The sequence below is a fragment of the Octopus bimaculoides genome, chromosome 3 (genome assembly GCF_046866305.1).
Source record: "Octopus bimaculoides isolate indiv1 chromosome 3, ASM4686630v1, whole genome shotgun sequence".
NCBI lineage: Eukaryota > Metazoa > Mollusca > Cephalopoda > Octopoda > Octopodidae > Octopus > Octopus bimaculoides.
Genome location: NC_142930.1, coordinates 65,842,835 through 65,867,664, shown reverse-complemented (window position 1 = coordinate 65,867,664; position 24,830 = coordinate 65,842,835). Strand labels below are relative to the sequence as shown.

The following is a 24,830-nucleotide window of genomic DNA, read 5'->3' as shown; positions in this document are numbered from 1 at the left end:
TGGGTAAAAGAAAATTATGATTTTATTCAACATATCCCCCTCTCTCAAGTTCACACACACTTATTGCAGTGATCCTTCAGTTTTTCTAAGCCCTGTAAAAGAACTCAGAAGATTGGGCCTCCAGCCAGGCCTTTCATGATACCTTTACAGCTAGGAACTTTTTAGCAGCTCCTCATAATTATTCATTGTTGGAGAAATCTAGAGACACTCTACAAGTGCTGACTCAGTAACTGAGAGACAAAGAAAACAAGTCTAAGAATGAACAGAGAGAAACAAAACTAAGGAAATTGGCCAGAAAACCAAGGAGCATCACCTTGATGATTAAAGAACAGCCTCTTAAAGACCTGAGCTGAATCATATACTTTGGCAATGTTCTGTACAAAGATAAAGATGATGAAACTGACATTAAATGCAAAATCCTAATAGTGACAGCAGTATTCTGGCAAATGTACTAATTTTTGGTCATGAACACACAGGACACTAACATCAAAATAAGTACCATTGTATATATGGCAAGTACTGATATTGATTTAATCAACTAAGCCCCTCCTTCATATTTCTTGTGTATGTACTAGAAATGATTATTATTGCAAGTGGTAATATACCATGAAGGTCAACCTTGTCTTCCATACTGTTCGGGGTTGATAAAGTAAGTACTAATTGAGCACTGAGATCAATGTAGTCAACTAGCCCCTTCCCGCCAAAATTCCTGGCCTTGTGCTTATGCTAATTGTTAGCATGCCGGGAAAAATGCTTAATGGTATTTCATTCATCTTTACATTCTACTGAATTCTACTGAAGCCAACTTTGCCTTTCATTCTTCCTGGACTGATAAAATAAGTACCAGTTGAACACTGAGGTCCATGTAACTGACTCATCCCCTCCCTTGAAATTGCTGGCCTTGTGCCAAAATTTGAGATCATTACTATTATTATTAGTAGTAGTAGTAGTAGTAGTAGTAGTAGTAGTAGTTATGGTGTTGGTCGTGATTATTTTAAATTACTTGTGAATTTTTGGTGGGGGCTTTTCAACGTGTGTCATTGATAAAAAGATTAGTTGCACACTTTGCTGCATGAGATAATTGCAGTAGCAAACAAGTGACTGACTGACGATTTGCCAGTAAGTACGGTAGTAATTAGTCTGATATGACTGAGTGATTACTCGCAAGAGAAACTACTGAAATATTTCATTTCTTGTTAAACATTTCTGGCAGAAGGCCAAGGCAACACTTCGTTTCTCTTTTTACCATATTTGGAAGTTGTTCAGTAAGATTTGAATTTACAAAGACACTGGTATTATTTGTGCAATACACTTTATTGGAAACAAAATTATCATACATGACTTACAACTTCCAATTTATAAGGAAATGCGTTAATATTTTTAGTGTTTCTTTAATAGGTGCCACATAGTAAGAAGTTTACTCCACAACTACATGGTTGCAAGTTCAGTCCTACAGTATGACACCTTGAACAAATGTCTTCTACAACAGCCCTGGGTCAACCAAATCCTTGTGAATGAATCTGATAGACAGAAACTGAAAGAAGCCCTGTGTGTGTGTGTGTGTGTGTGTGTGTGTGTGTGTGTGCATGCGTGTGTGCAAGTGTGGAAACACAATATGGCTGACAAGAGAGTGAGATAAGTGAGTCAACAGGATCTGAGTTGTGAAAGGTTAAGACCAGCCAACTGTTGTTGAGCTCCTGGGCAGCTCTAACTGAGCAGCAGTCTAAGCATAACCATTGCCTTTTTTTATTACCATTTTTGGCTTATCTACAATTAAGTTATACAATATACCCATCTCATCTTTTTCTAAGTCAGTAAGTTTTGATTTGAAAGAGATTGGGTTGTTATTTGTAGCAGGTTAAGTGACTGCATAAAGCAGGCACAGGCAACCTCTTTGCAAGAAGCAGACCACATGAGATGTGACTCATCATAAGGCAGGTTGCATTACTAAAAAGACTCAATGTAATTCTAATTCATAAATATTGTTTCTCATGTAGCTAGGTGTGCCAGTCAGAAAATCACACAGGCCACAGTTTACACCTGACAGGCAATAGAGGCTCCATTGTTGGCTCAGATTTAAAAAATGTAAAAGATATGTTAAATATGTTAAAATATGTTTAAAAAATGAAAAAGATACATTAAATAAAGCATGGCCTTTTAGCATTTAAACCAGCCCTATCCAGCCAAAATATTCTTTTTGTTTTATGTTCAAACAGGCCAAATACAGTCTCTTGCACCTACCCTACAATGACAATGTCATGCTAAAAGTAAAAAATCTCAAAATCGAAATCTCAAAGCTACAAAATATGGTGTAGTGGTTAAGAGCGCGGGCTACTAACCCCAAGATTCCAAGTTCGATTCCAGGCAGTGACCTGAATAATAATAATAATAATAATAATAATAATAATAACAATAATAATAACAATAATAATAACAACAACATTGAAAAATACCTTAGGAATGAGAACCCAGGTTTGAAATTTGCCCAAGACACCTGATGAAAGCTAGAGGGTATATCAGCCAAAATGTTGTGTTAACAACAAACAAGATGAGGACAAATATCTGTCAAATTTAAATAATGTACATAATTCCTCATCTCTTCAATATAGAACTGAATGTATGATTAATTCAAAACAATGTGAATCAATAAGCTTTACATTTGACAAACTAATCTGTATGCTAAAGGGTAAAATCAACCCCTTCTACCATTTCAGCCTGTGAAGGCACATGGCTAAGTGGTTAGAGTGTCAGGCTCACAATCTTGAAGTAGTGAGTTTGATTCCTGGACCAGACTGTGTGTTGTGTTCTTGAACAAGACACTTTATTTCATGTTATTCCAGTTTACTGATCTGTTGAAATGAGTTGCAATGTCACTGGTGCCAAGCTGGATCAGCCTTTTCCTTTCCTTTGGATAATATTGGTGATGTGGAGAGAGGAGACTGATATGCATGGCGAGTGCAGGTCCTCCCATAAACAACTTTGCCCAGACTTGTGCCTCAGAGGGTAAGTTTCTAGGTGCAATCCAATGGTCATTCATGACCAAAGGTGGTCTTTACCCTTTACCCATTTCAACCACCTCACCTCTTGGGTTACAAACAGTTACCAGTGGATATTCACCAGTATAGCTATGTAGCTTATGAAACATTATTTTCTGAGTTCATTATATCACTCTGTCAAACAGACTTGCTACACACTGTTGCTACACAATGCATTTCCTAGCATTGTCATAGTTTTCAAATAATGCCACCCTGCTAGGCCGGCAAGTTAACATTCCCCCAGAACAGAACACAAATCCATCGCAGGGTTACCAATTTACAGCTGAGTGGGCTAGAGCAACATTAAATAAAGTGTTTTGCTCAAGAACATGACCAACTACCATTGTGGAAATTAAAACCATGATCGTGCTATTGAATCAGCAATATCCTAACTGCTAAGCCATGTGCCTTTCTAAATTAATAACCATAAAATCTAGACTGTTCTGTCTTATCACAGTCCAGTTCAATATTTTAGCTTATGTATTTTCTAAAACCATTTTCATTTGTAATGTTGTTGTCATCTTACAAAAAATTTAACTACATACATTTGGTGTGTATTCTAATGCAGAATAGCAAACATTTAATCATGGCAAGAACTAAAGTCTGTTACAGTTTCTATCCATAGTATACATTATTTTGTGAAATTTCCCAAATGGTGTCTCGTCCAGACTTTGTAGCAAAGACAGAAGACAGCAACCATTAAGCTCTCCATTGTCTTCAAATCCACACACAGCCAACTTAAGTCAATTTGACTTAAGCTTTTATATATGTGTATGCATCTCTTTCTCTCTTGTATACGCATACATGCATACAATGTGTGCATGTATGCATATATGTATATAAACTACTCTCTTTCATTCCCTCTCTAATGCTCTCACATACCTATACACAATCCAGACACTCAAATGTATCATATAGCTGTATGTCTACTCTCTCTCTCTCTCTCTGATATACACAAATGTGTGTAATGTATTATGTGTGTGCGTGTGTTGCTCTCTCTCTCTCTCTCTCTCTCCCTCTATATATATATATATATATATATATATATATATATATATATATATATATATGTATATATATATATATATGTATATATATATATATATATATATTATTCTCTTTCACTTCTTTTATGCCCACACACACAATCTATGCACATATATATTTTATATATGTATATATTCACTCTCTTCCCCCAATTCTCTCTCTCTCTCTATTCAATATCATTATTATTTAAATCAATGCGAGGCACAACAATTCAGTGAAGAAGATATACTTCGTTATTTGCAGTATTATAGATATACTGTTATTGTTGTCATTGTTGCTGTTGCTATTATTGCTTCTAAGAGCTGTTAGACGAATTCATATCATGAGAAATGGAGATGGGGGGGGGGGGGGTTAGTTTAAATGTGAATCACGGCATTCCCTAGATAAAACAGAAAGAAGCCCCTATACCACTTCACCAATTTCAACCGAGCTATATCAATACATATATATATACATGGTAAGGTTGTGGGTAAAAAGACAGGTGATCTGATAAGGACACTAAACACTACACAATGTTGTCTTTACTATCATATAAGAAAATATCTATAAAAACATCTGGAGTTTTACAGCAAAATTCTTGCCTTTATAGTCACTTTACATGAAAGTAAAATAGAAATCCTTATTTCAAAAATATATTAATCATACCTTTTGCAATATTTGGCTTTCCTATGAAAATAAAATGAAGTCAGGAATATGGTGATAGCTGCTTAATGAAATAATGAGAAATGTAATTTCATTGTTTATTTTAGACTAGATTTAATTAACTGAATGTTACAAAATGTGGTAGACTTGCTAGAAACTGTAGCCAAATCTTCCTCAAATAAATAATACCCTATCTCAAGAATGCAGTGGTTAAAGTATTAAATACAATATGGCTATTAAAAAAATAATATGAGATGGGCATGACTGGACAGTCCTTAACCATAGGCCTGCTGGATCATGACTGACATGGGTCTGTGTAGCATCAATCACAAAGTCAACTCTCCTTCAAATCATTATATCTATATATATATATATATATATATATATATATATATATATATATAAAAAGAGTTTGTATGTGTGTGTGTGTGTGTGTGTGTGTGTGTGTGTGTGTGCGCGTATGTTCCTTATGCATTTGAAAACTGAGTTGCCGATTTTGACCTATGGAGTACCAAAAGACTCAGTAATTTTTTGGCTACCAAATAAACTTTATTTTCCTTTACATATTTTCTCCATTATCTCAATAACCAGCTATAGTTATTTGAAATACACTGCTCTACGATGACCATGTTTCATTAGAAAGGGAAAATAGTTTCACACTTTCAATTTGAACCAAAATTACTAAGTGTTGCATTACGAGAGTGACAATATGTAAATAATGAAAGTAACATTTCTCTGAATTAGTCACATTTGTACTATAACAAAGAAAGCTGCTTATCTATCTACCAAATAAACTAGGTTTCTGGCACAACAACTAATTTTCACTACTGAAATAATCTCAGAAACAAGGTCAGGTCACACAATTTTGAGGTCATTTTCAGGCAGTATTTCGATCTGCTTCTAATGTTTAACTTCTGTCTGATGCATAGAATTCTACTCAGACAAACATTTATGAAAATGTATATATAAATATTGTATTAAAATAAACCACAGCCAAACAAATTTCATTAAAAGACATCCATTTCTCTATATGTTATGAGGAAATACAGTCACTCACTCTTTCTCTCTCTCTCTCACATGCACACATATAAAAAAGATATATACATATGTATTTATGTACATGTATATGAAAGATAATGTGTGTAAGAGAGATTAAGTGAGTGCCACTTACACATACATGCAAAAAAATACATATATGATAATACACAGCTTCTCATGTACACATACATGTCCATTTCATGTACATACATCTTTCACTTTCTGCTCTCACTTCAAAGTAAAAGTCACCTTTTCACTTTTTCCTCTCTTTCAATTTCTGTTCCCTTCATAGCTGGTGCCAAGCTGGATGCCAATTAATGAACAATCCTATGATCACATATGATCAACCATATGACTGAGTTTACAACTTTGCTGCTTCAAATGAAAGAATGCCATAAAATAACTTCCTTTGGCACACACACACACACACACACACACACACGGTAAAACTTATGTATGAATTAGATTATTTTTGGTTGTGTGCACATGCAAAATTACGGCTCAAATCCAATTGAAATGACCTTTTTCTATTCTGTAATTTGTATTTGTGATGAGTGTATTTAAAAACTTGGTCTTTGATATAAACTTAAAAGAGAGTTTTCCCAGAAATCCTGTTCATTACCTATTGTTTCTAGCATGCCTGAGGTGACATTTGCACCCACCCCCACCGCACTTATTTTCTTCTTAAATTTCTTCCGATTCATATGTTATCGATACAGGAGATTAGGATTTTGCCAAAAAAAACATATTCTCAATATTTTAATTTTCTTCCACCCCACCCCAATTTCTTAACTTTTTTACTCTTTTCGAAATTTTCTTCGTGGTAATCCATGTAGAAAAAAAAAAAAGAGATTATGAATCTTTAAGAATTTTCTTCTTCCTTTTTTGTTCAAGAAACACTAAAATCTCCTTCCCAAATATCCACCCATCACCTCACTTCTTTCAAAAAGCTACAAACTCCCAATGTTTCGCTTTTAGCTTTTTGGAAAACAGGGAAGTTTCTTCAGAAATAATGTTGTTTAGCTGTCGTTTCTGGCATGCTGGGGTTTTCTGGTGGTGATCTGGTATTTTTTATGTCTGCTATTTCAGTACAATTCTATGCATGCATGAAACATCAGACGAATTGGGAGATTTTAGCTTCTTGAAAGTGAGTAGGCGATGAGTGGGCGAGGTGGGGGAAGGGGCATTGAGTGTTTCTTTAAGAAAAAAATACATATTTCCCAAATTCGTAATCTCTGTAATTTTCTACGTGGATAAAAAAAAAAAATCCAAAAAAGTTACAAATTAAGAAACTGCAGTGAGGATGAGTGGAAATGAAAATTTTAAAAACGTGATTTCTGGGCAAAATCGTATTAACCCCCTTTTATGCGATGAAACAATACATAGTTTGTGATCCTACTTAAGAACAGAAAACCCTTTCATGCAAACCCATACAAATTGTACCCTCCTCCCCTTCACTTTTAAACAAACAACTTCCATTACGCCAGTAATCCAGTTCACTATGTATCAGCTGTGCCGATTCTGCCCATATGAAAGGAAGAAATAATACAATGTGGCTGTAGATCATAATACCTGGGCAACGCCAGAATGCATTACAAGTATATTATATATTTGTATGTATGTATATATCTATACATCCATTGAAAAACATACTGAATAAAGTAGCCCTAGATACACTTGAGAAAATAAGGGCTTGTGGTATTCAATAGATTATTGGCATTCTTTTCTTTGGGGTTAAAACGAAAGAATGCCAAATTATTTCCATGTCATTCTGATCGAAATCTTACTATAATGGGCGTTATGTCTGTCTGTTTCCTCTTCACAGTCAAACAGCTGAACCGATGATCACGATGTTTGTCGGGATTACGAAGGAAGTAACGAGGAAAGTTTTTAGCGAAAATAGTGAAAAAGTATGATTATTTAGTGGATATTGAGTTTTGTATTAATGAATTACCTTTGATTTTTTTTTGTTAAACTTCCAGTGACGAGGATTAACTTTGGATTCTCTCACACTCCACTATATAGTTCGTGAATTTAGAGGGTTTAGATTTGCGATACTATCCCTCTATTTCCCATCGTAGATGGGCAGATTTGCTATCTTCCTATAATGGGCGTTATGTCCGTCTGTCTGTCTCTTTGTCTGTTACCTCTTCACAGCCAAACGGTTGGACCTGTAGTGACACCTTATAGCAGACGACTGTTATATGTTCAATGTCCGGAGTTTTATCCACGCATGCGCAGGGACTAGTTCCGGAAGGAATACAGGAAGTCTCATGCGCATGCATAGAGTTCAACACCCATCTTTGGCGCCTTTTCTCAGTCTCTTCGTTGACTGATCTCCGTCGAGCCAAGACGTCCAACAGAGCTCTCTCACATGTCAGCACCAGAGCTTCACAAATAACCACGGAAATCATTCAGAAGGCGTCTCAGTAACCGAGGGCGACGAGCTACCGAATTCCCTCCAAGCGTGAACTGAATTCCACTGTAAATAAATATTGTTATGTTGTTCAGAATCTGCGTTCCGTTGTTTCTTCTAAAAATTTAATGTACGGAAGCGGTGTACACCTAATGGTGTATAACCACTTTCCTACAGACCAATGGTTACGATATTTTTCGAGATAACAAAGACAGTCGTCAGGAAGGTTTTTAGCATTAAAAAATCAGAAAGTATGATTATTTCATGGATATCGATTTTTGAATCATAAACCACCTTTGCATTTTTATCAAAAATTCACTGACCACGAATAACTCTGAATTTTCAATGTATAGTTCGTAGCTCCATCGCAGATATGAAGGGGGTCGCGAGGACGGTTAATAGCGAAAATAAAATGGAAAAAGTGTGTGATAGAATATAGTGTGATTATTCAGTGGTTACTGAAGTGTGTCATGTCAGTCTCGAGCAGGATTCGAAAAAGTTAATCGAAACGGCTGTTATTTACATCTCAGTTTTGTCAATCAAAATAACCCATACTACCAAAACATCCAGATATTATTCTCATAGCCTTAGTTTGATTTTTTGCAACCCTAAAGATTCCGTTCGCGCATTCACAACAAACAAGGCACAGGGCCAGATGTATTTTTACCCACTCCGATGTTTACACACGGCTAGTTATACGTCACTTATGAGTAGAACAACGGACTCCAGAATTAGTGTCAACCAAACAGAAAATATCGCCTACAAAGAAGTTTTGTAATCATATTGATTTAAATAAGGAAATTTGTGAGCTTTGAATGTATAAGAGTATAAACAAGCGTAAAATAGTGTAAGCAACTAAAATAAAAGTACATCTTAAATAACACTCTTTTTTAAATACTTTTTATTTAGTGGTCGAAAGAAGCTCTGGCTTTCGTGAGGAGTGCTCTACGTAACCATTCATGAGAACCTATTTCAATTCGGGATTGAATCATCACATGTCACTTGGTTGCAAATACGTTATATAGCTGCTGTAGGATGGTGTATTACCAACAATAATGTGATTTCTCTAAGACATCACCCAGCAATCTATCAAGTCCATTTACACATTTCTCAATACATACTGCTGATATGACTTCCCCACCCCCTCATTTTATGCTTCCATCGTTGATGAGTAGATTTGCTAGTAATAAAAAACGTGATAAATCAGGGTTGACAATTGATTTTCATGATATAAATCACTGACCTCTTCGTGAAATTGTTGATAACTTATCGCCCCCACATCACGTGAATTTGTACAATAAATTAAAAAATATAATCAATAAAAATTCTTTCGTTCTTTTGTGTCATTATTGCTCATTAATAAATATTTTAAGAAATTTGGTGAAAATACTTAACGAAATTGTTAGAGATCAATAAAAATTCAGTCGTATTATACCGATATAGTCGAAATATTTAATGTGAAATATGTGTTTGGTGAATATTATTGCATCGATATTTGGTTGGAAAATTGTGAGTTTTAGCCTTAAATTACTGCGCTCATCCAAATTCAGTTCACTAATAATTCAGTACCACTAATGCTGTCAATCATTTCAAGTGCTTATCGACCCTTTGGATAGAGCCCCAGTGGATCAATGTCGACCACTTTGCCGACGCCTAGTTAAAATAGTTAAAACAAAGGAAATAGGATGTCAGAACAAAATAGTCAATTATATATTTCCACTCCTTCGCTTATCGTTTCTTGTTACGTCTAATAATTATGAATTTTATATGTGGTAATATTTAGCTCGATCACAATGTAATGAATATATATATATATATATACACATGACAGAGAAAAAAATGCAACTAACATGACTTAAAGGATAAAATTAACAAAGTTATAGATGCGTATGTCCTTATGTACGTGTCTAGAAATAGGTGCATGAGAAAATATGTATATGCAGTTTGTATACGTGTACAGATAATGCTGAAGTACTGTTTCAAGTTGAATTGTCTCTACAATCTCGTCTGAGACGAGGAACAAAGAAAAATGCCCATGCTTCAAACATATTTTCAAATCTAAATGTTAAATGGGAATAAAATAAGTGTAAATCTTCAGACTGGTTATCAACTAATGTCCAAATCGATAAACATGATTTTGTGGAGAAATATCTTCAACAAAACCCCCATATTTATTATCTATCACTTTGATGTGGAAACGTTATTATAGTGATTGACAGAATCGCCTATAAGAGTGTTATGTTTCGTTTGTGGAATAGATTTGTGTTGAATGTCGGAGAGAAGTGTGTGAATAAAATAGAATGGGAGTAATAAAATTAGTATGTGTACATAGTTTGTGTAAATATTCACAATTACATATGAATGTATGCTTAATATGAACGATTGCATACATATGCATGTATGTGAAATCTAGTCGATATAAATTACAGAAATCACAGAAACAACTTGTTGAAGTGACAAGATTAAACAGAAAAATAGGTCTCACCATTATGTATCAGTAACAAATAGCGACCATAGATCGATCTAATACATTTTTATCAGAAATTTTCTAAGCAGTTTCAGTGTCCTAACGCACAGACTGTTATATATATATATATATATATATATATATATATATATATATTGCATTTCTAAATTTCTTGGAGAGATTTATACAGTAGTAGCACGATAAAGTCATGCTATGTTGCCAATTTAATGTGGCAGTCCCATGAAAGGGAAGAATGCTACTGCTATTTAGCCCTAGGAAACACCGTTTCCAGTTGGCCATAACACATTTTCTGTGTCCTTATGTTTTCAAAGGGGAGATAAACATCTATATGTTTTCAATGGTGAATAAGCATCGACAGCTAACAAGCCATGCTACTCCAGACTGATGATGAGTAATGACTCTGAAACTAGTCTCTGGATGCTGGCTTTGCTGGGTGGAGGTGCTTATCTCCCCTTTGAAAACAAGGACATAGAAAATGTGTTTATATATATATATATATATATATATATATATATATAAACAAATCTTAAATTTGGCTACAAACCAGAAACTGATTATATCGCACTATAAGCACACATTATTAAATACAGAAACTTGTAATATTTTTTATTATTTTGGCATACCTACACAAGTAACCGATTATTTTATTCGTTAATACAATTTACCACAAGAAATCTACAAAAGCAAATGGACAATAATCAAAATTAGTTAAATACACGACCTCACTTACACACTACACAGAAAATACGGGTATTTTTCTTCTAGAACCAATTTAACGGCCCAAAATACTTGTAAACATTCTACATAGCTTAATATTCCGGGTGCAGCTCCCACGAACGTCTCAAACGTCGAGGATTAAAAAATCATTTGGCTCTGGACACTGTCTTCACTTTTGAGGTTTTAATTCTAAGTAGCCAGACAACGCTTCTTTTGAACTTGTCACCTCCTGTAACACGCATACATTTCACGTAAATATTGCTATGTTACTTTATTTCAATATCTTGAATTTGTTTTAGTTACGAAAATATATTTATTCAAATGAAAAATCTTCAATTATTTTGGAACCCAAAACCCAAATTTACGGTTTCTAGAATTTGAGAGCAAAATCTGAACGCAATAACGCGTGCGCGCACGGTGACTGTTGTACCGTGGTATGAATACTGGGTGGGGATATAAACGCTAGGTGCTGGCGTTTATTTAGGAAGTGGGTACGTTTATTCACCATCATGATTATGGTTGATATTTCATAACAGCCCATTTTCACTCTTGTTAAATACCTTAACGTTCCATATTCCAACACCATTTATGTCATATCGTTAATGACTCCATGAATAAAGTTGGAAAATAGATCCTAATGGAGACATGCACATTTCATCTCCTTCGGCTGCAAAACACATTTGCACATATCAAGAGAACAGTAGACGTATATGGAACCATCGCGATCGCTACAATTGCTTCAATCACTGAGCATCTCTCCGAACGAACATCCTATTCCTTAACAGGCAAAGGATGCATCTCAAAAACTGGCCCTTATCTTCATCCTTCCACAATAATTGACCCTTTGCAAAGCCCAGGGGACCTACAATGAAGTACTGCTCTAACAAGCATCTTCGACCGCATCCCGAAAAAGGCTAATTCAACTAATTGGTTCGAAGTCATTTACAAACATACTCCAACCAACCTTGGTCTATAGACATATTGGTTCCTCTCTTCTTTTCTCTCTCACTTTGCCTCTCCTACTGACAGTAAGGAGATCCCAACTCCTAGGAAATGGATGGTCTCCTATCACTGCCTCTCGGGTATTCTCGCCTCATTCGTCTCTCCTCAATTCCTCCAATTCTACTAGAATCCGAACAAACTATTCTTTCCAATTCTTTCTTCCTAGAACGTCCTTCTGAAATTCCATCTCTGCACATGCCTATCCTGCATCCGTTGACTTCCAAATGTTCAAGACGACCCCATATGGACACAATCTCTTCCTCCAGAACCAAATTAATAAAATAATTTTAAATACTAATATCATTTTACTTGTAGACGATTGTTTAATGTTCTACTGCAATCAAACTCTTTATTACTCATATTTCTTGGCACAATTAAGGTGTGTGTGTGCGTGTGTTGTGTGTGTGTTTCTTGTGCAATTCTTTTGTTGTTCATATACATTACTGTTAGAATTTTGTGTTCATTTTCTTTGTCGCTCAAGACGGATGTCAATGCATCAGATTGCTCACAATCTGTTATTTTTGCTACTAATTTAAATTATAAACAATCTAATACAATTACACCTTATTTTACGACAGCAAAAACAATTCTTAATGGCGTAAATATATCCCCAAAGACAAAGTTGGTCGCAACACAAAGTAAAAACAAACGAAACATGAGTAAATATTTCTGCAGCCACCAGAGATGCAACAACTATAAGTTTGACAAAGAGAAAGTTGAATGCTATTTTCAAAGATCACCATATCTAGCTGTTTCAGTTATCAAGATGTCAGTAGAAAAAACTAATTAAAACCAATTAGATATTATAAATTCTGTAAAATTAATGACATCATAAACTAAATTAGTGAGTAATAAATTATTTAAATCTGTAGCAGCATAAAAGTAAATAAAAATTTTATAACGATTGGTGACTGACCATTTATTGTATAATAGCTAGTATAAACATCATTATAATCATAATTAGCGACCTTCAAGAATCGACAAGTAGAAAGTGAAAGTCTTTTCAATTAAACACTTCTGTTAATTAATGATTACGTCGTTGGATAATTTTATTTTCTATTGTAGAATAAACGGAAACTCCTTAATGTTTTTATCGCATCTTCGAATTTCATACAGATAGTATCAATCATGATAATGTTACTGAATTCCCATCGTAAAAGGAAAAAAAAATAAGGGCCATCAATTCTAGTACTGGTTCGAGTTTTCAACAGCAACAGCATTACAGAACTAAGATTTTTTTCTAAATCATATGAACAGGAGATATCTGTATAGCAAAATGTCAGTATTAGAAAACTAAATTATTTATTGAAAACATGACCATTATTCATTCAATTTCCAAGTAAAAGGCCATTTTCAATATGTCGATTCTTAAAGTCCGCCCCATAATTAATTAAACCATGTAATCAATTATTCATGTATGAATTGGTATAAAAAAAAATTCCTTAATTTAGCAATCTCTGTATTATACTTAAGGCAAATTAATCAATTGAAAGCCTAATTCGACCTGAAATAATGTTTCTCGTGATGTAATGTTAAAAACACACGAAAGAAATCGTCCAGCAGCTAAATTCGCATTTCTGCCTCTTTGGGCTTCGCCAGTCGCAAATATCCACTACTATTTTTAAATAATTCTGCTGTAACGAATTTATATACAACCTGTCGGCTAACTGCGACATCAGTGATTTTTCAATCACTGTCTTACTATATCAGTAACGGCAGATTTTGTCTTAGCATGTAATTACCAGTGGATACTTGCTGCTGACGAAGCTCACCAGACAGAAACGTGATTTTAGCAATGCTACCACCACTATTGGGTGACTTTCGTCTGCGACTGCCATATTTTTGTGTTTTTTAACACTGTACATTAAGAAGAGATACTATCTCAGGACGAATAGTGCAGTTAATTAGGTTTTCAAACAGCCTACTAGTGTATTTGAGAGTGAAATATTCATGTTTTTTTTAACGACGAACGAGGTAAAACAAACATTCACAAAAATGAAACATAAACCTTATTTTTTCTTGCGCTGCATATGTAAATTCGCTGTTTTTTAGTTCGTTTCTCCACATAAAATACTTGAAAATCATTTTGATGCAAGGATAGCATATGACTAACGGGGTGATAGAGAAACATGCTTCCTATAATATAGATTCTCAATGAACATGGTACATAAGAAAGCATATCCGATATTCCTATGGGGGCAAGGAACGGCAACGGACAAGTATTTCTGCCTCAAAGGCATCATCAGCATAGCAATGTCTTTCTTGATTTTATATATATATATATATATATATATATATAAACGAACAGAATGGTGTCGGACGATTTCATCAGATTTCAACGTAATGAATAAATGTAAGTGAATACATATAACTTATGGAATTATTGATCTATTTCTGTTTACTGAGGAAATGTAAAACATAATTTAAGGGAAGGGTTTAATGCATTTTGCTTTTTTGGATATTTAAAATAACACGTTATCACACTTCCCCTATCATCTAAACATGAAAACATGAACAGCACAACCAATTAGAACCCTCAGTATTACTTCAAATGTAAGGTCTCGCCATTACTAAGGGTCTCCCCTGACAACGCACATCCTCAACATAGGAAATAATTCTTCAAAAAGACCAGCTTTCGGATCTATTTCAAAACGGGGGCACCAGTATTTTCTTAACGAAACAATAACGAAACACTTTGAAACTTGGGACACTGGTAGAATGTGTCATATAAAACATCTTTTACTCTTAGTCTTCTTAACAAAAAAACGTACATCGCAAGTTATTCCATGTTAAAGTTGTCGTATTTCTGTAATTTCAACCAATCACTGACGTCTATTCAGCTCAATAGAGTTACTGCTGGGCGGTCATAAAAATGTTATTCCCTGTGACATATTTCATCCGGTTTAATCGTAATTTATACGCATATATTGTTTATATAATAAATTACGCTGTGCGTATCTATGTGTGTAACAATTTTAGAGTTCGGATTCTAGAGTTAGGGTTAGTTTTAGGGTTAGGGTTAACAGTCTAGTTAGGGTTAGGGTTAGGGGATTAATACGATATACACCGTTACAGCGCTAACTGTTTTCAACTGAATAGACGTCAGTGATTAGTAGAAATTATCGAAATAAGACAATTTTTTACATGAAATAAATTCGAATACAAAAATTTTTTTCTGTTCTATAACACAAAATAGATAAGTATACGAAGTTTGAAAGTCTTTCGGTACCAAAAACACTACATAAAACATAAATGAAAACTGGTGCCCCCGTTTTGAAATAGATCCCAGCTTTCCTCTTCACAGCCAGAAAATACATCAACCTCAACAACTACTAACTCTTCTCCAAAGATCGGATTACACATGCTCCATTGTTCATGCTGTATTTTGAGTCAAAGTATTATTTTGCACGCCACTAAAACTTGACAACCATGAGAATTTAACTCTCAAATAGGCACAACAGGGTGTGTTGTGAAAGGAAAGATATAAGGATGAAGAGACTGGACGAAAACAGAAAAGGGTAACGAAAACAGTGACAGATTTACTAAAATCTTCAATCAGAAAAGCAATTAATCCTACTATAAACTTATTTCGATTTATTGAATGTAGTTCTTTTTGGGAGATGTTGCTAATACACACAAACATATTACACTGCATTCAAAGAAATATCACTTCACTGCTTGGCAGGAAGACGCTTACAGATACACCAAACACTAGCTCACAAACGTGCTGTCCGTATTTCTGCCATACCTACCACTGTTACTGTAGCTTCTTGTTTCTTCATTGCCTACAAGGGGCTAAACATAGAGGGGACAAACAAAGGGATTAAGTCGTTTACTTCGACCTCGGCGGAATTTGAACTCAGAACGTAACGGCAGACGAAATACCGCAAAGCATTTCGCCCGGCGTGCTAACGATTGTGCCAGCCGTTACTGTAGCTTCTACCCCTCGGAGATGGTTTGTCTTGAGCCATCCCTACTCAAATACTCCCGATTCATTCATCTCTTCTCTTTTCAACATGTATACTGTATCCACCATTCCAGTCTTTCGTTCCTTTCCTGAACGTCGACCTTACGGAATTTCGTCGTTTATTTTTTTTTTTTCCACAACAGCCGTTGATTTGCAGCTGTTCACGAAGTACGAGGACAGCAATATTCTTAGAAGGCCTGTGTATATTTATATACACTGTGTATATTTATATACACTGTTCGATGCTACGCTATTCGTTAGAATCTAGTGAGGACAACATGATTTCACCTTATGGATTTCAAAAAGAAAAATCGTGTTGTTCCATACACCTAAGATATTGTAAGACTTTATTATACATAATTTACATGGTTATACACCAATAACTGTTCATCATCCGAAACAGCTGTAAAGATAAGGCTTTTGCTTATTTGTATTCACAATCTTCAATGCAAATACATTCCGCAAACCTTCTAAGCGCATGTGTGCGTGCGTGCGCGCGCAATCCTTAATCGTTAATGCGACAAAATATATTGTTTTGCCTATGGCTCTTCGATTATGGATTAAATATTTTATTCACTATCAGAATTATTTTTGAGGTCTTAATTCTAAGTAGCCAGACAACGCTTCTTTTGAACTTGTCACCTCCTGTTGTAACATACATTTCACGTAAATATTTGAATACATAATAGCCATGCATGGAAGACGGACGTTAAACGATGATGATGATGATGATTACAGATATAAATGCAGATATAAATGCTGACATACACATGCTCATAAAAAAAAAAGATAAATACATAAGAATCATAGATGGACACAGAGTAAGCACCTCATTCATTATCACTAATGATAGCCAACGATGACAATCTTCCTCAGCAATAACTTATGCAAAAAAAACAAAAAAAAAAGAGAGAGAGAAATACAAGTTGATTAAATGAAACCTTAGTACGAATAGTTGTCAATGACAGGCGAAGAAAATATTCCGTAACTAGAATTACGAGAAAAGCTTGACTGGACGAGTAATAATAATAATAATAATAATAATAATGATAATACACGTTTAGGAAAATGTGGGTGTCGTTTCACGGCGAAAACAGATTAAGTTGCAAATAATTGCGACAAGCCCAACCATAAAACTAACTATTGCAGAACTGCTGCAAATGTCATCGTAGTGAATTAATAAGACGCATCGACAATGATGACAGCGGTGATGGTTGGTGGTGTCGATTGCTTTGGCAATTGCAACAAAATAATCCTTTAATATTTATTAGTTTTGAAACCTTACAATAATGATTGCGAGTGGGGAAGAATGGAGATGAATGAAGGCTGACGTTAAAGATCCAGTAGACATGTGAAACAGAGTTCAAGCACTAGGTTCACGGCGAATATACATATACCAAACTGAGGCTTGATAATGTCTATGTTGTTTAGACACAGTTCATCATTGATGATGAAAGCCTATTATAAAATGCTTCCAATGCTAAAATTCCAGTCTCTTTTTCAGGCTCAACGTATCTATTTTTTAAAGACTGAAGGTGATTTAACAACTACTTCAGTTACATAAAGATTTACTTCGTTGTTATTGATGATGAAAATATCTCTTTCTTCTATAGGCACAAGGCCTGAAATTTAGAAGTGGGAGGAGGTTAGTCGATTACGTCGACCCTAGTACTCAACTAGTACTTATTTCTATCGGTCCCGAAAGGTGGAAAAACAAAGTCGACCTTGTTGAGATTTGAAATCAATGTAAAGAGCCAGACCAAATACTGCAAAACATTTTTTTTCCGGACATTCTAAAGATTCCAATAATATGCACTGTAATAATGGTTTCAAATTTTGGTACAAGGCTAGCAATTTCGGGGGAGGGGTATGTCAAATATATCTGCTCTGCTGGTACTTATTTTATCAACCTCGAAAAGATGAAAGGCAAAGTCGACCTCGGCAAAATTTGAACACAGAATGTGAAGACGGACGAAATGCCGCTGCGGATTTTGCCAGCTCACCATCTTAATAATAACAACAACAACAACAACAATAATAATAATAATAATAATAATACCAGGCAGTAGCTGTCAATGCAGTGATACAGTAACAGGTAGTGGCTGTCATGGCTTTGGATCTTAACTTATTGTGAGTGTTATCATGTACCTTGTTTTGTCTTGGTATAAAAGATGGGCTACAGCAAATATTCTGCTCATTACCACAGATTTGCTAGTCAGATATTTGACCTTAACCAGTTGAACATGTCCCTTAATGGCTAACAGTATGTGCATCTCATATCACGTGCAGAAGTAGTGGGGAAGCATCATAGCCATGTGTTGAGAGGAAGTCTTTGAGATTTGAATAATTCACCTCTGGAAACATGGGTGTTTTGTTCAACATCCTTAAACAAACCTTATTCAGGGACCTTTACGTGGGATGGGCTACTCGAGCTGAAATTCTAACTGGGCCCCATCTGCAAGGTCATGCGTTGTTTATCTTGATATGAGATCACCATGTCGCGCACATATGGTTGTGATGCATGCGCCTGGTGTACCCTTATCAGACGGGTAGTCATGGTGGGTATACTGGGCTTCGTATATTTTACCCGTGTCACATTGATGGCATGCACTGCTCTCTCGCTCGATAATAATAGTAATAATAATAACAATGTTTCTAGCATAAGCACAAGTCCTAAAATTCGAAATTAGGGGAGAAGGAACTACTGGATTAAATCGACCTCAGTACTTGACTGGGACTTTATTTTATCGGTCCCGGGTGGATGAAAGGTAAATTTGACCTCGACGAGGTTTGAACTCAGAATTTAAAGGGCCAAGAAATGTCGCAAAGCACTTTGTCTAACGATTCTGCCAATCCAATAAAAATTAAAATTTACTTCAAGAGCGATGAAGAGATATTACAGGAATAAATTACGAAAGAACGTTGGAGTTTACATGGAATCGATTAGGAAAAGGAAAACAGGCATGGAATGAGACATTTCAATGCAGATACAGCCACCTATACTACTAATCAAGAAATCATAATGATATAGAATTAAGTTGCAGATACACGCTGATAGAAGCTCCCTCCACACCATTCTACCCAACCTTTCTACAAATTCCCGGGAAATCAGCTCCCCTCTCTCTCTCTCTCTCTTTCTCTCTCTTCCCCTTACCTTTCTTTCCAAGTGAAAATTTAACGAAAAGAAAAGCGTTTAACTTCACTCTTTTCAATCTTGCTAGCAAGTAGACAAAACTGTTCCAAAATTCGTTTGATCTTCACGATGAATTTGGCCGATATTTAGATCCGTTTCATATACGACAACAGTTTTTTTTTTTTTAGCATATTTTCACAATTCAGCAACATTTGGAAGAATGCATGCAGAAAGTTTCGTTGCCCTGTGCGTATGTTGGATAGGCCCGGCTGACAGTGTTACCGGATCCATAAGGTTTGTCCCAAATTACTAACTCTCTACTATCTTCGGAGCATTGCTGGACCAGTGATTTCAAGAAGTAGTCCATAGTTCTCAACCAGAAAGTTCTCGGTTGATCATCATCAACACACAGAATCTCCTTGAGAATGTCACCGCTCTTACCCACTGCCAGTCTTCAATGGTTGGTACACCACCGACTGTACTGCCTGAATAGCAGACAAATGTGAGCGTGTGACAACATTCCAGATACCAGGTATCTAGGGTTCTTGATAACTGCAAGACCCAGGGCTGTAACTCAGTGAAAGAGTTGAACTGTGGGAAAACGAGTCTGACAATTGGCGAACATTCCTACTGATTGTCCAAGAATCTCAGATGATGACGTTGCCACGGTACATGCCCGCACATCATCAGCCACAGTTTATCGAGCTATCCGTGCAGAAGACGTTAGCGGCAGATGAGCTTTTTGATCATTGGAACGGCCTTCTTTACACAAGAGAGCCTAGGGGCAGACCTTCCATTCTGGTCAGATGAAAATCGGGAAAAGGCACGACAGTCAGATAGTAATAAATGATGGAAGCGATGTATACGTTCACCATTTCAACCCAACTTTTCAGGGACAGCTTCTTCTCAGTTTATTTCTGGATGAGACTGTCTACTTTGTAAATAATTTCGTCCCGGCTCCTATCGATCTGGAGGTTTTGCTTGAACTAGGTCTCAATTATTTTAACATGACTATGGATCCAACAAGGCACGATGCTGATCGACGTAAACTTGCATCTCCAATTGTCAGGTTACAAGCCAACTGACTTGTCCTAGTTAATGATACTCCTGTCACCATCTTGTATGCCTTCAATAATAATAATAATTTCTAACATAGGTACACGGCAAAGATTTGGGGAAAGTAAAACAGTCGATTTCAATGGTATTTTATTAATCAATTTCTGAAGGAAGAATAGTAAAGTTAACCTCAATTGGATTTGAATATGAAAGGTGAAGCACGGGTAGAAACACTACAGCAAAATATTTTGTCCGACGCTTTTCTGATTCTATCAGATACTGCCATCATAATAATTTCTAACGGTAAAGCAGGACCACAAATTTGGGAGAAGGTGAATATCTTCATAAAAAAAAAGACAACCATACTCAAAGAGAGCTGATACACAGTACACATAAAATAATACTACAAATAACACTAGAAAGCTAGAATTTTAATGTAAAAATTGTTGATATCTGAGGTATGTCTTAAATTTTCCTTAAAATTCATCAGACGTGTTACATTTCACAGTGCAGGAATGAGCTGAGCAGTTCAAAACCAGTAAGCAGCAGCGACTTATCATTCATCGTCCGTGAAATAAGAAAATATATTCAAAGGACAATCAGAGTTTGGTGACGGGCAATGTCTAATGTTAGTGGGGCAAAGGGACAGAATTTATGTAATATCCTACAAGGCCCATTGTCAATGGCTTTATAGCTTCAGCAAGTTAAAACAAAATTACTTGCAATAAGAAGAGTAAGTAACTGTAGTTTGACATAATCAGCAGATATAAGGGGTTCACCTTATAAGTTTCTCCAGGCAATCTTCTTGAGAGAAATTTACTGTTGAATAAGTTTTGACTCTTCGCGGAACGTGGATGATATGTCGCGTTGCTTTTTGGTTCTAAACTGCTCAGCTGCATTCCTGCTCCGTGGAATATAACACTCCAGGTGAATTTTAAGAATAATTCAAGGCATACCTCAAGCTAATGGAGCATACTAAGAGTGAGAGAGAATAAAGCTGTTGTATATTTATAAAGCTCAGTTTCATCAGGCAGGTAATACGGTAGTCGTAGCAAAAACAGGGGAGATGAAACCATCTTACATATATAATCAACTTGGTGGTTAAATCTGAGAGTAGTAGTAAGCCAAAATCCCAAGTCGGACGACCCAAAATTCGTTTGATTGCATTCTATTTGATTTAGAAAAGAATAAACCAACGGTTTTGATGGAGTAAGGGTCTTAAAGTGTACGCTCCAAGTACATGTGCAATCTGTTAGACGCTATAAGTCATAGTTCTGTTTCAGTGCGAGAGCACCAGTAGAGGAACCGAAAGCGTCAACACAGAATAATCCTTTCCGGTTAGTGCTGGACGAAAGCAACGTATCAGGGCCAAGAAGGGTATTGCTAACATCATTAACCCTTTTGCCTCTCCTGTGTATCACATGTTTGAGATACGGAACGTATTTCCCCAGTGTCTATGCATCACATATGACACATTCCCTTTTTTTTTTTTAAACCACCAATTACTTGAGACTAATGAAAAGAAGGTTTTATATTACTCAGAACGTATGAAACAAGAGCTAACTAAATGTCTGAAAATAAGCATGAACATTTAGGACAAACTTATGAAAATTCCTTGGACAAGTAAAGTTTAATAAGAAATATAGTTGAAGCAATCATACACCCCTGAGTAAACCAATTGTAACGGTACATAAATCAGGAAAAGGCATTGCTAACCTTTTTAGTTCTTCTATAAAGTTACCTCACACTCTAAAGAGGATTACGTAAGCTATAAGGACTTGTCAGGTTACTATATTTTATCGAACTGGGAAGGATGAAAGACAAAGTTGGTCCCAACGGCATTCTAACACAGCGCGATAAGGGTCTCTCTGACCATTTTCTACTAATAATGACAGTGACGATGACACTCGAAATGAATTGATGATCAGGCACGAATCTCACACACGATAGAATCAAATAACTTTAACTTATGGACATCTCACGTCTTGACACGTGAACTGAGCAAGTGACACAGGGTTAGGTAAATGTTGTACGTTTGTTTGGCAGTATACAAGATTTATGTTAAGTACTGAGAACATGAAATACTGCTGAATCGACAGTTAACCAGTAAACTGATTTGAAGAAAACCTAACTGAATAGAATCAAGCAACACAACTGAAATAATGTTAAGCTTCTCTCTCTCTCTCTCTCTCCCATGTCATAATCCCTTCATCTGTCCTGGACAATTCGTTTCTTACCGTATCGTTACATTTATGTAGTGTCAGAATAGGTTGGTGGTGCCCTAACTTAGTACAAAAGGTGCTGCCTTCTCACTTAGAATGTTAAAACATAAGAATTATTATAAGAGCATTTACAATAAATCCTAATGAAATGCAGATAAGTATGTGTGTGAGTGTGTGTGTGTGTATATAGATATACACACACACACATATTAAACGAAGTTATTAAACCGTATTCCTGTGTTTGTTTTTTGCTTTTCTTTTTGTACATTATGCAATTAGACATCAAGTACTCCCTGAATAAAACACCCACCGAATCCAATAATAAATTCACTCGGTAGATGCACACAATTTCTTTCTTACATGCACAATAAAACATCATATTGCACGTAGAAGGAGAAATGGAAGTTATAGCAGTCATACCTTTCCGAATCTCGTAGGCAACGTTGGTAAATATAATTCTAAATGGAGAACTGATACGGTTAGCTAGTAACAGCAGCTAAATTCTCTTGCATCCATCACAAAGTAGAAGATTTTTTCCCCCTTTTTCCCCACCTTTTTCTATCTTCTGTATTTATGTGCTTCATACAACAGTATGATTCTGGAAACAGTTCTTTCCATCCCCACCCAAAATCCTTCAAATTTTTTATTTCTTACATTATTGCTTTCCCACCTCCGTAAGCTTTTCCTTTACCATGAGATATGGGACATCTATTCCGAACCTCTAAGTTTAAATACATGGTTATTTATCAGTTCAAATAAGAAAGCCATTCACTGTGTGTGTCTTACGGGTTCGAATATGTACCAAGCATAACTAAACTGGTAATAACCTTGTTTTTATACACATCCCTGCTTAGCACTGCCACCCCGTTATCTGGATTTAAAATGACAGACGACGACATACGATGTTGGTGACGAATAAAATTTACTAACACATTTTTAAAAACTAACATCTATCTTGTATACTCGTATATATATATATATATATGTACGTATACAGGATATGACAGCTTACACATACTCAAACACGTTTGTAACTCATCACCGAGATGGTGGATAAACTATTATAAATGTCATTAAAGTGTGTGCATGCGTGCGCGCGAGAGTGAGTGATCCTAATTCATAGTGCGGGATAAGCTGATGGTACCGACCACCAACATGCCACTACACAAATACGACCCGAAGCGAATCGCCAAAGAGAAAAACCACTAAGCAGTCGTACAACATGCTAGAAATAGCAGTCAAATTTCTCTCCAATCACACCCTGCCGTCTTGATAAATAATAATCATAGCAACGACACATTGCAGAATATGATCTTATAATCATATACAAAAAAAAAAAAAAAAAAAAGACAGTAGGATCGCAGCTGGAATATCTCTGTTCGATCAGAGATGATCTGCCTTTAAACAACATCAACACAGCCTGCGACAGAAGAGGATAGCAGAGAAAGTAAGACTTAAACACCCACACATAACACAGAGACGAACGACATTGATATACTCCTGTTGATAGAGGGATGTCTCTCTGCAATTAGTATTGCTTGAAGGTGTGGAAAGATTCTGCTGCATATATCGATATAAACATTGATTTGTAGGCGAGTATATATATATATATGTGTGTGTGTGATGTGTGTGTATTAATTATTTGTTTTGTTTTTCTTTTATTGATGCGTATTTATCACCTGGCAATATATAACAGATAATATACACACACATACGCGCGCGCATATATACATATCTTAGAGATAGATAAATGATTTTATATATGCGTATATAAGTTTTGATAACTGGTTGTTAGTATCGCTATGCCTGAACGAAATCATTTCATACACGCACACACACACACACACACACATATATATATACATATATATATATATATATGTATGTATGTACAAGGAAGTTAAATAATTGCAAGCGTGTGCTTACAAGCGGAATAAAATTGTAAATTTATTGTAGGCGATTTGTATGTTTGAGAGCGTCTATGTAACTAGATGTGTGTGAGTGTATGTGTGTGTGCGTAACAGTTGTAACTAAATCGTTCGTGTGAAACAAGATAATCTGTCGGCA

General features: G+C 35.7%; 1 protein-coding gene across 4 annotated transcripts in view; it reads right to left on the bottom strand.

The window, feature by feature from the left end:
• Positions 1-24,830, bottom strand: part of LOC106872305 (endosome/lysosome-associated apoptosis and autophagy regulator family member 2) — a 134,333-nt gene that overhangs the window by 108,044 nt on the left and 1,459 nt on the right. The window lies entirely within an intron of this gene.